At 37.3% G+C, this 13,344-nt stretch overlaps 1 protein-coding gene across 3 annotated transcripts in view; it reads right to left on the bottom strand.

Annotated features, from left to right (window-relative positions):
* Positions 1-13,344, bottom strand: part of SCAF11 (SR-related CTD associated factor 11) — a 71,600-nt gene that overhangs the window by 58,055 nt on the left and 201 nt on the right. The window lies entirely within an intron of this gene.

The raw sequence follows: 13,344 nt of genomic DNA on the forward strand, positions 1-13,344 counted from the left end.
CCTGACTCTGATGGTAGTAATACAAATACATGTATTAAAAGTCACAGAACTACACACCTAAAAAAGGTCAATTTTAACATATGTTAGTAAAATTTAAAATGTTTTAAAAGTAAAGACTAACATGAAAAAACAATTTTGGGCTAGAACATAAATTGTTAACATTTTTAACAAAGGTATGGCTTCACTGACACCTTCATAGTCTGTCTTTCCAATGGTTCTATACTATCACCAACACAGAAGCCACTCACGGTTATATCACCACTGATGAGCTTGAGAGGAGGTATTTGAATTTTCTATTTCTAGTTCCTACATTTCTGTAACACTAAAAGATCGTGTATTCTATAGCCCATGGAGACAGAGAGATTAAAAGCAACAGGCACAATTTTACAACCCCACTAAATTCTTTTTTTTCCAGTATTTTTTTTTTATGTTTATTTTTGAGAGAGAGAGAGCAAGCAGGGGAGGGGTAGAGAGAGAGGGACAGAGGATCTGAAGCAGGCTCTGTGCTGACAGCAGAGCCCAATGCAAGGCTTGAACTCATGAACCACAAGATCATGACCTGAGCCGAAGTCAAAGGCTTAACCAACGGAGCCACCCTGGCGCCCCACAACCCCACTAAATTCTAGGGCAGTGTTGTAGACATAGATCAGTTCCAATACCCTACTAATGGTATGGAGCTGACCAGTTTTTCATTGTTTGGGGTAAGAAAGGCACTACAGTTCACTCCCCAGTTGGGTTACACTCTTATGTGACAGGTGTCCACTCTATGAGAATACATCTATGATGCAATACTTTATTTCTTTTGAGAGACAGAGCATGCATACATATGGGAGGTAGGGGCAGAGGGACAGGGAGAGAGAGCATCTTAAGCAGGCTCCAAACACAGCACAGAGCCTGACACGGGGCTCACTCTCACAACCATTAAATCATGCCCTGAGCTGAAATCAAGAGTCAGACACTTAACTGACTGAGCCACCCAGGCACCCCACAATACTTTATTTTAAAAAGAAAAACAAGGGGCACCTGGGTGGCTCAGTCGGTTAAGTGTCCGACTTTGGCTCAGGTCATGATCTCACAGTTTGTGGGTTCGAGCCCCGCGTCGGGCTCTGTGCTGACAGCTCAGAGCCTGGAGCCTGCTTCAGATTCTGTGTCTCTCCATCTCTTGGCCCCTCACCTGCTCATGCTCTATGTCTCTCTGTCTCTCAATAATAAATGTTAAAAAAAATTAAAAAAAAAAAAACAAAAAACAAGTGCTTTCTATGTGCATGGATACATTACCATAAAGAGTTTGATAAATCATATGAAAGGCTTCCACTATTTCTTCAAATGAGAAACATTATAGGGCAGTATCCTCTTATGTCGTCCAATAATTTCAATATATATTCATGCAATTCTGTCACGGTTCTTAAGATCAAGTCCCACATTGGGCCCTGTGCTGAGAGTGTGGAGCCTGCTTGGGATTCTCTCTTCCTCTCCCATGCCCCTCCCCTGCTTGTGCATGCACATGCTCTCTCTCAAAATAAATAAATAAACTTTAAAAAAAACCTACTCAATATTTATGCAATTTTTCTTTAATAACTCCACCGCTGCTTAAGGTATGGTGGAGGGAACAGAAAGGGGAGCTGACTGCAATCTTCACTTGTCTTCAAGATTCTCCTCTCCATTTTTGCATCCCCATCTACTAAAACACAATAATATAACTAATTCAAGTGATAGAGGCAAACTTAAAGCTCTTACATTTTTGGTTTCTTTTTATCAGTAATTCCTCAATGCCTATTATAGATCCTTGAGAAGAGGAACAAGTGTGGAAAAGCAGAGTTTACATTCAGAAGATTAAGTATTATGCCTATTAAGGACAAAAAAAAAGAAGAAGAGATTCATTTCACAATCAAACTTCCCAAGAGAACTATCCCAGGAGGAGCCCTTGGGATCAACACCATACCCTCTCACAAGCAGAACAGCCAAGAGAAGAAAGGCATCCTGGATGGAAGTACAGGAAGCAGAGGAAGAACTGGTATCTTTTTATCTTTTTTTCTAATCCAAAACAGAAACACTGTCAATTATATTTTTAACTTAATCTTTGTCCTATGTTAGAAAGACTCCCGACCTGAAACAGCAATCTTGGTCAACCCACATCCCAAAAACATATATAGCACAGGAAACACCTGCAAATAAAGAAACAAATCCTAAGAATTAAAGAAGAGGAATTAATGACAATAAGTGACTGCATACGAATGCCTGTTGCAGAAGAATGGAAATGGGATTTCATCTATGACAACAGGGAAAAAGGGACAATGTTCAAAACACTGCTTCTGAAATACTCCTCTGTTCTGTTTGAACAAAATTTTACCAACCTTACTTACATTATAGCTTCAACTCCAGAAATTAGTCTCTAATTTGTACAGATGCTAAATGTCTTGAGGAACTCTTTGGTTCCTCAAGAATTGTCACTCTCTAATACTTTCTAAATTGGTACAAATTGCTATAGTGAAACAAGTATTGAAAAAAAAAGCAATTGTTTGTGTAGTAAGCAAGACATTCACTCTCTCTTTACTCCAGCTCTGCCTATTATCTGAACTTCTTAAACTTGTTAGGTAGTTATCTCAGATAAATACCATTTCATGTTACATAGGTATATAATCAATGTATTCTCAAATGAGTATTTCACACATAACAAGGCATTACACAATCCTACTTCTATAAAACATTACTATTCTAATCTGGAAATACATGACTTACAATGAAAACTTACTTTAAAAATTAAAAAAGAAACAACATTCTTTTACATTCACATCAGGCGTGGCCAAATATTAGGATTCTTTCCTAATGTAATTTTATTATAAATGCTTCAAATGCCCCAGGAGCTGGACTTCTGGGTATGTTTTCCATACTATTTCTAGCTATTACATTCTGACATTTCCTAAGTTATCTCATTTAGCCTTTACAATATTTTGCAAAGACATCTCCATCTTATATACAATGAAATTCAGTAACTTGTCTAAGGTCACAAAGTCAGTTGTAAGTAGCAGGATTGGAATTCACTAAACCTTTGTCGGAAAAGAAAACAGATCTTAATCCAAGTCACTAGATATTAAAAGTATTAACACTTCAGTAATAAATGGAAGACAGAGGTTCTCAGGAGAGAAACAGTAGCTATAAAAAATAGAGAAACAGGGGCGCCTGGGTGGCTCAGTCGGTTAAGCCTCCAACTTCAGCTCAGGTCATGATCTCTGTGCTGACGGCTCAGAGACTGGAGCCTGCTTTGGATTCTGATTCCATCTCCCTCTGCCCCTCTCCTGCTCAAGCTCTGTCTCTCTCTCAAACATAAATAAACATTAAAAAAAATTAAACTTAAAAAAATACAGAAACAAATGGAAATTTTAGAAATGAAAAATACAGTATCTGAAATAAGATTTCAACAACAGACTGGAAATATAAAGGAATGAGTCAGTAAATGTGAGAAAGAAATGATCTAATCTGAAGAAGAGAGAAGTGAAAGACTGAAAGAAAATGAAGAGTCTCGGGGTCCTCTGGACAACATTCAAAGTTCTATTTTTGCCATTTGAGTTCTAGAAAAATAAGAGAAAGAAACCGGTACATAAACAAGTTTTTGCAGAAATAATTTCCAAAACCTTCCCAAATTTCAAAATTCACAAATTTTAGGACATACCGAATAGGATTAATTCAAAAGAAAGATAAACATGCTCAGACAAATCATAATCAACTGCAAAAAAGTAAAGGTAAAAGAAAAAAATATATTTAAAATAGAGAAACAGCATACAGAGGAAATTGATGATTCAAATTACTGCAAACTTCTCATCAGAAACAATGGGATCCAAGAAGCCAGACATGTTTAGTGCTAAAGAATTGTCAACCCAGAATTCTATAACTAATAAAGAAATCTATCAGAAATGAAAGTGGAAAGTTTTCAGTTAAGAAAAAAAAAAAAAAATGCAAGGCTATTTTAAAACATATACTAAAGGAAATTCTTCAAGCTGAGGAGAAATGAGAGAAACTTGAAATTTCATTAACAAAGAACAAGAAAATAGTCAACAGCTAAAATAAGAGACTACTTTTCTCCTCTTTAGTTCTTTAAAAAAATATATGATTACTGAAAGCAAAAATTACATTACTGTCTGGTGGATTTTCATTCCATATACATGTAATCATACAAAAACTTTAACATAAAGGTCACTGGGGAAGTTGTCCGGCTTCTACATTCATTTTAAGTGGTAAAAATATTAACTCCACATAGATTGTGAATGTCTCAGTATACATATTATCATCCCTAGAGCAGCACTGTTCAACAGAAATACAATGTGAGCCACATATGTAATTTTAAATTTTCTAGTAGCCATATTTTAAAAGTTAAAATATCAATCTAGTATATTTTATTAACCCAATATGTTTAAATATTAACATCCAACATGTAACCAGTAAAAAAAAACTGATTAAATGAGACACTGTGTATTCTTTTTGTGGTAATAAGTCTTTGAAATCTGGTGTGTATTTTACATTTACAGCCTATGTCTCCATTCAAACTGGCCACATTTCTAGTTGTCAAGAGTAGGCCTAAAGCAACCACTAAAACATAATTTAAAGAGATACAGTCAGAAGGTCAATAGATGAATTTAAAGTAGAATATTAAATATATTCACATAATTGAAAAAGGGGCAGGAAATGGGGAACAAAATAGTATATAGTAATAATTACATGTAAATAACCTAAACACATTAAATAAAAGATCATCAGATTGGATTTTACAAAAACACTGAATTACATACTGTCTACTAGAAACTCAATTTTTTTTTTTTAATTTTCTATTTGAGTATAGTTGACACACAATGTTACATTAGTTTCAGGTGTACAACAGTGATTCAACTTCTCTACATGTTATGCTATGCTCACCCCAAGTATAGTTACTATCTGTCACCATACAATGCTATTAGAATATTACTACGTTCTCTATGCTGTGCCTCTTATTCCTGTGATTTACTCATTCCATGACTGAAAGCCCGTATCTCCCACTCCCCTTTATCCATTTTACCTATCCTCCCACAATCCCCTTCCCTCTGGCAACCATCAGTTTGTTCTCTATATTTATAGGCCTGATTCTGCTTTTTAAGAAACTCACTTTAAATACAAAGACATAGGTCAAAATGAAAGAATGGAAAAAGATATACCATAGCAGTAGTCAAAGAAAGTTGGAGTGACTATACTAATATAAAATATATTTTAAATTTCTCTTAAGGGCTTGATTGGCTTTGTTTCTCCTTCCTTCAATTTTAGTTTCATCTACTTCTGTAGCACTTTTGAAAAAATAAAGCTATTTTCTGTTTCATGCATCTCCCTCATATTACTCATGTTGACGTCTAAGTAACTGCACATGTACAACAGTTCCTAAAGAAATATGGCCTTAATGCATTAAAGCTGTCCTATCTGAAGGCTCTTCTATGATAAGATTTTCAGGTGAATGATAGCTTACAAATTTTGTAAGGTATTAATATTTATTCCCATTAGAACAATAATTTAAAGAAACAATTTTCTTGATAGGTGATCTAAACATACAAAATAGTGTTACAAGTATATTTACCTTAACAGATCATTTATCATTTGTAAGCTGTTTCACTGATCCCAGAGAATTTTCAAGGCAGTGTTGCTGTGGCTGCTCTCTTTACTATTTATATTTGTTTTTGCTTACTTCAAGCTGCTGAACTACTACTTTGGCCAGGGTATTGAGCCTGGCATTGGAATACAAAGACAGATAAAGATACTATACCCCTTCCTGCTGCAAAAAGTAGAGCTGGAGAAATAGGATACAAAAGATGAACAACAGAATAGCATATGCTAAGTGCCAAATGTGAGCTACAGGCATTTTTCAGGACTCATTTAGTTAGAAAGAACTCATTTAGGACAGCAATAGGAGATAAGGGTAAAGAATAATTATGGGCCAGAATGTAAATGGACTTAAAAGTTTAAGTCCAAGGCAGGGCTTAAATTTTGTTTTGTAAAAAGCGAAAATCACTAAGGAAAAGTACACCTCTATCCCATTTATCTATTTTGACATGTTTAAAATGGGGGTTTTGAAAATAATGCAGCAGCAGGAAGTGGAAGAAGAAAGAAATGTATGGAAAAGTACTTAGGAAAAAAATGGAAGAATACTGGGGAGCAATAAAGTAGGCCTGATTAGGAATAAGCCCCTCAAGGGCAAAGGCCATGTTTCATTCCCAGACCTAAGAGACACATAGATACCAACAAACCTGGATCACAAGATTATCAGTAGGGAAAATGCTCATCCAGCAATAAACTGTGACATGTCTTTGCACATTTAATACTCAAATACCAAACCTCAGTACATTTTAAAAATTAAAACCACCTGATATATCTTTGCACATTTAACCCTCAAAATACCATACTACATTTAAAATTTTTAAACACCACCAACATTGAACGTTAGTAACACTGCATTAAAAAGGTTTGAAAATCACTAAGTGGAGTTAACTTAAGGGTATAAAACAACAGAGATGGAGATAGCTACTATTACCACTAGACTTAGGCAAATGTTACTTAAAAACTAAAATAGGTGAGGACACTATTAAGTCACCAATAAAAGGTGACAATCAGTATATGGGACAACTAGAATGCAAAGCTAGGTCGAATGGACTATTTATTTTATGTTTATATTTATTCTGATGTCTATTTATTTTTGAAAAAGAGACAGAGCATGAGTGGGGGAGGGGCAGAGAGAGAGGAAGACATAGAATCTGAAGCAGGCTCCAGGCTCTGAGCCATCAGCCCAGAGCCCGACGCGGGGCTTGAACTCACGGACCATGAGACCATGATCTGAGCCAAAGTTTGACACTTAGCTGTGACACCCAGGCGCCCCTCCAAAGAACTATTTTCACTTTACTGTCAAAATTACGTTAAGAAGACTCCCCTAAAAGTACATCTGAGAACTCTCGGATAAAAGGGAAAATAAGGAGGAAGGTTAGTCTTATCGCTAACAGAGATGTGAGAGTCTCAAGAGGGTTTAAATTTTAAAGTGAGAACATATCTGATCATAATTTTCATTAAAAGTTTTGGTGTGATAATCTTTTATAGAAACAATAAGTACAATCTTTAAGAAACATATCTGTATGTTGGTTTTCTCCCTGGAGGTGTTGGAGTCCACATTAATGAGCAAGGTGTCCATATGTAGGATGGTGAGGGAGCCCAGAGTGAGGTACTAGATAGAAGTCAAGCAGAATGGTGACATCCTCAGCATGAATTATCTGAGGAGCCTAAAGTGAGGAATGCATCTTGGCACAAGAAATCAGAGCCTAAGAAAAGTGAAAATGATATTCACAGGAGAGAAAGCAGCAGTGGCAACAGAAGTTTGGCTACATTTTGGTGACTGATCCCAAGGATATTGGGAATCAGGTTTCTCCTTGTAAGAGAAGAGAGTTATAAATTTGGAAAGGGAGAAAACGAGAACAAACGCTAGAAAACAAACACGTTTTGAAATTGGAAAAATTGGTACCAGCTCATGGTTTTCTATATATAGACACAGAAATATATACATCACCCAAATCTAGGTTTTCTAAATACCTTTCACTGAAAGAAACCACTCCTTGGAGAAACAGCTGATTCTAAGGCTACAGCAGGGAAAGTATGTACAAGGTGGACCTGGGACATTTTCTTGCATCAAACGGTAAGGAAGTGCTCAAAGCAAGTCAAAACACAGAAACTAGCTGGAAGGGGCTTTCAGTGGCCAAACTGGGACATTTTGAGAATAAATAGCAAATGTGATAAAGATTTATAAAGTTTCAAAATACTTCTCCACAAAATACTTATTAATTACTAAGGGGGGGGGAGCTTTAGTGAAGAAGCTTGGGAGAATTCATCTAATTCAAGTGATCAAAGTGTACATCATCAGCGATGGCACAAACTGAAATCATATGCCATAGGATAGGATGCAAGGAGAACACACAACATCATTACTGAGACACTCCTGCCAAAAAACACAATTTGAATCCAACCATGAGGAAATATCAGGCAAATCTAAATCGAGGGACATCTAACAACAAAACTAACCTGTAATCTCTTGAAGTGTCAAGGTCATGAAAATCAAGAAAAATCTGAGGGACTGTTCTAAGTTGAAGGAGTATAAAATTTAAGACATTACAATTAAATGCAATACAGAATTCTGAACTGGATCCTCCTGTTTACAAATGAAATTACTGTGGAAACTGACAAAACCTGAGCAAGGTCTGAGAGTTAGATTGTAGTAATATAGTGATGTTAATCTCCTTATTTTGATATATTTTATGTAAAATAAAGTCTTTATCTTTGGGGTGATGAGAAGGCATCTGCAGCTTACTCTCAAATGGCTAAAGGTTTTAAAAAACTTCTTTGTATTGTACTTGGGACTTAAGCAGGATGGGTGTCTGCAATTTATTCTCAAATGGTTCAGAGGAAGAAAGTTCTTTGTATTCTACTTGGAACTTTTCTGAAAGTTTGAAATTGTTTTAAAAAAAGAAAAAGAGGGGCGCCTGGGTGGCTTGGTCGGTTAAGCCTCCGACTTCGGCTCAGGTCATGATCTCACGGTCCGTGAGTTTGAGCCCCGCGTCGGGCTCTGTGCTGACAGCTCAGAGCCTGGGGCCTGTTTCAGATTCTGTGTCTCCCTCTCTCTCTCTGCCCCTCCCCCCATTCATGCTCTGTGTCTCTCTCTGTCTCAAAAATAAATAAAAACGTTAAAAAAATTAAAAAAAAAAAAAAAAGAAAAAGATTATCTACAATATTCATTTATAGTACCTAAAACTAGCATATAAGTAAAATGGTACTCCCTCCAAATGAAGAATATGTGTTTGCACCTCTTCTTATTGTAAGTAAAGACTGCTTTATTATTTATGGCATTCTCAATGACCCACTATATATACCCACTGTCGAATACAGTAACCACTATTTTGTTCCTCGGTCCCACTGGCCATATTTCAAATGCTCAACAGCCACATTAGCTACTGTATTGGCAGCAGACACACAGTATTTCTATCATCACAGAAAAGTCTACTACTAGACAGCACTGACCTAGAGTTTGAGAGGCCAACTAATATAATGAGTAACTAAAGGCCCAAGAGTCAGATGGAGTGGAGTATTTCTTAGCAAGTCATTAAACTTCTCTAGAGCTTCAGACTCCTTTCTGTAAAATGGATTAATACACCCAACACTTCAAGGCTACTGAAAAGATCAAACGAAAATTTATGTAAAATGTCTAAAACAGAGTGACTGGCACATAGCAAATATTTGAGAAACATTAGGTATCTTCTGTAATGTGGGCAAATAATTTCTTAACCTTTGATATCAGTACTTTTACATCTAGTTAAGCAATCACAGGAGCATCAGTTTGAAAATAAGAAGCTTACTATCTGGCTTATTAAAAAGGCCAATGAGCTTCATATTGTTAAATTCAATGAAAAATCTTAAGCTCTTACATTACTCAACTCTCATCAACACTTGACCCTACTGATTACTCTCCCCTTGAAATACTCTCTTCCTTTGGTTTCTACAATACCACACTCAACTCATACTTCTTTGACCTTCACAGTATTCTTTGGGAGCTTACATTCCTTCCTCAAACTTTTTATATCAGGGGCCACTGTGATTCCATTCTAGTTATATTCCCTCCCTTAGACAATTAATTCCACCTATAGTTTCAACTACTTATATAAATGACTTCAATTTTTTATTTCCAGCTGATACCTCTCTTCTGAAATTTAGAACCATATTATCTAACTGCCTATAAAAATTTCCATCTGAAAGTTCCAGAGGTTCCTTAAATACAGTATGTCAGAATCAAAAGAACCTTGGTCCTTATGTGGTATCACCTTCCACCCAGCTGTTTACCTCTGAAATTTCTATCTCCCTCACTTTGGATCCATCAACAGAGGCCTGGTGACTACAAATTTCATTCACTTTTGCCCACCTCCAAATCAAGCTATGCTCATCTCTTCTGGACACTACTGTAAGAGTCTTAACTAATTTTCCCACATCCACTCTTGCTGCTTCTCCTCCCTTTCAAAGCCCATCACCATAATCACAATTCTGCTCTCTGTAACTACCAAAAATAAGTATAATTTGGCTTCTAAAAGACAGCATTTTAAACAGTAAGATAGTTATACCACTTTACCCTTAGCTAAGTATTCTTAGTTCCTTCTATACCCTGATAAATCAGTTCCAAGGTCACATTCTGTCATCCTCTACTTTAAAAATATGTCCCCTGATCCGAACGTAAATCATGGATAAAAGTAACTTAGCAGTTTATGCAAAAGACTGCATAAAGTTTCAAACCACAATTACTATTTTTATTCCTTTAATGTCTCCAGCTGAAGGCAGGTTAATCTATTAAATATTTACTAAGCACCTACTATGTGCCAGGCATTGTTCAGGTGTTTGGGGACAAAACAATGACCCAAAGTGACAAATCCCCTATTCTCACAGAACTTGCATTAAAGCGAAGAAGAAATACAATAAATTTAAGATAATAAATTATAAGTATATTAGAAATTGATAAATGCTATGTAGAAAATCTGGCTTAAAAAGTGGTAGGAAACATGGGAAGGTCTGCTGTCTTACAGAGTAGTCAGAGAAAACTCTCAGTAGCATAGTGGAAGGTGACTGGACAAAGTGAGGTAATCAAATCAGAGAGGAAGAGGAGACACGAAACACTCAGAGCCTGGTAGACCATAAGTACTATGCATTTTACTATGACTGAGAAGGGAAGCCATTTGAAAAGAGAAGTGACATGATTTGACAAGTTTCATAAGGATCACTCTGGCTGTTGAGTATTAAACATCATAGGTAAACAGAAGTCATAGTGAGACTTTTGGAAACTATTTTGCAAGTGAGAGATGATGGTGTTGTTTTTATATTTGTAAAACTTTATGTACCTAAGTACTAGAAAGAACAAAGTCACAACTTTAAAAAAAGACAACAATGATAACACAAAGATGAATCTTGGGAACACCAAGATTTTAACTCTGAGCTCTACTCAGTACTAATACCAGTTAGTACAATTCAGATGCAAGATAAGGTGCAAAGCTATTCACTTATTCTTTCGGACAGAGATCATAATTAACAATTTAAGCTTTGAGCCTCTTTATTTCACTGCGCTAGGTAAGTCAAGATCCAATCTACATCACTAAAACACCAGGATAGATGGTGGCAGAGCTTCCTAATGGGAAGTTCCAATGAAAATTATTCTAAGGTTGACTCTTTTTATTACCTCTACATATGCCAGTCTCTTTAGTTAGGTTTTACAACCATCTCTCACTGGTGTACCTAAAAAGTTCAGTAATAAGTCAATGAGTAGTATAATACTGTACTCTCCTCCTACTAAAACATGCTACTAGTGGTGAATCAACAACATCATGTAACTGCACTGTTTCATCCTATCTCTAGTTAATAGCACAGCTTTTCAGGAAAAATGCCTAGCCACACTGCCTCGTGCCCAAAAAATAATGCGGAAGCTGAGTGACCCCTGAAAAATTTCGATTTTAACTCATGGACTCCAATAACAGCACATAAAGATGTATCCCAAAAATCACCCTTAAGATTTTCTCCATGACACGTTTCAGGCAGCATATTTACAAACAATTTTCTATTCTTTTCTACAGTTTTATACCCTCATGACATACTGAACAATGTTTTTGCAGTGTGAGTACACAAGGAGTAAGCAAACGACCAAATCTTAGCCCACCAAAAATCTTAAAATGTACTCAAATTCTCCGGTAAAAAGGTCACCATCTGAAGTAAAACTGAATGATTATAAACGTATTTGCAAGCACTGAAAAATATTACAATGAAAAAGCGGCAGCTACAATAAGAATTACAAATTTAAAAACCCATATTGCATAAACACAATACGAAGTAGATTCAGATTATCCTTAAGAGAATAAAACAAAAAAAAAATCCAAAGACAATTTCAAAATTTCATCTGCCCAATAAAACATCAAAAAAATAAAAGTCCCACAAGCTTTTTACTGCAGCTCTTAACCAATAGCAAAGAGGTGAGATGATTAAGTTAACTGCCAAAGATATAGGAAGGAGAAAGCAATGGTCTCGAAAGAGACTTGATTCTTATCAAAATTTTAATACAATTACCAATAAAATTCAAAAACAGCAATTATTTAAGAATGTTTTGCTTTCAATATTCTGCTGAGGTAAGTAGTCTTATGCTTGAGTTAACTTTTAAAATGAAAATTACATCTATTAATATGCTTTTTCCGTAATTCAATGAAAATTCACAAATTGGGAAAATTTAACATCAGCATCTACCAGCCAAACAAAAACTTTTAGATCAGTTTTGCTTAAATATTTCAGTTCACTGTTGGTATGATAAAAGATGTTAATTAAAACGTAATCCAGTATTAATGATAATCACTCAACTCGTAGACGCTGACAGAAATACGCTACAGAAATACGCTGGGGGTATTTTACAATTCACAACATTTGAATCTCTGAGTGTTTTCATCAACTACTTAAACCAGGGGTTTACTTTTAAAACAATTTTTCAAAATGCATATGGGTGCGAAGACAGCCAGCAATCTGTAAGAAACGTCTTTGATGGTTCAAAATTCCTAGGTGAGACGAGGAGCGACTCATTAAGCTAAGTTTAGATCCGGCCCTTTTGTGGTCAGCCCAGGAAAAGGGTTTAAAAATTGTGGGGGCGGGGGAGGGGGAGAACAGTTCGAAATTCAGGACGTGGGGTAAACGCCGATGCCTAGCAGCACCGGCTCTTCCCTATTCGCGCACTGAGAGGTCACGACGTAGTAAAGTTTGGTTTCACAAGCGGGCTTGGACACTATTGACAAAAGCAAAGTCTTCCAAGTAAAGCGAACTTGGGGGTCGGAGAGCGCCCGGAAGCCCAGCCAGACACGTTTCCACTGCAGGGAGGGGGTGCCTGTGTGGCGACTCGGTCGTGGAACCTCTAGCCTCAACACCCACCCCCCACCGGACCCCGCACCCGGCAGGGGACAAGCTTCGCCGGCTGAAGCGGCGGGGAGGCGGGTAGGCCACAAGGAGGAAATGGGACAGAGTGTCGACTGTGAGGCGGCGGCGGCCGAAGCGGGGCCTCCCTCGCGGGGTAGCGAGAAGGAAGGGGGGCCCTCCCCGCCGCAGCTTCCCCTGCCTCGAGAGGCAGCTCCAACTTTCCTCCAAGCGCAGAACGCCGCCTGGGCCGCGCGCGATTCCGAAACTTTGTCTGCCCTCCTGTCGCCCCGGGCCCGCTCCTCCGCTCTGCGCCGGCCCGTAACAGCCCCCACTTCGCCCGGACAGCCGCCTGAGCCCATCCGCCCCCAGGGTCGGCCC

This window comes from Leopardus geoffroyi, chromosome B4, assembly GCF_018350155.1.
Source record: "Leopardus geoffroyi isolate Oge1 chromosome B4, O.geoffroyi_Oge1_pat1.0, whole genome shotgun sequence".
NCBI classification, from domain to species: domain Eukaryota; kingdom Metazoa; phylum Chordata; class Mammalia; order Carnivora; family Felidae; genus Leopardus; species Leopardus geoffroyi.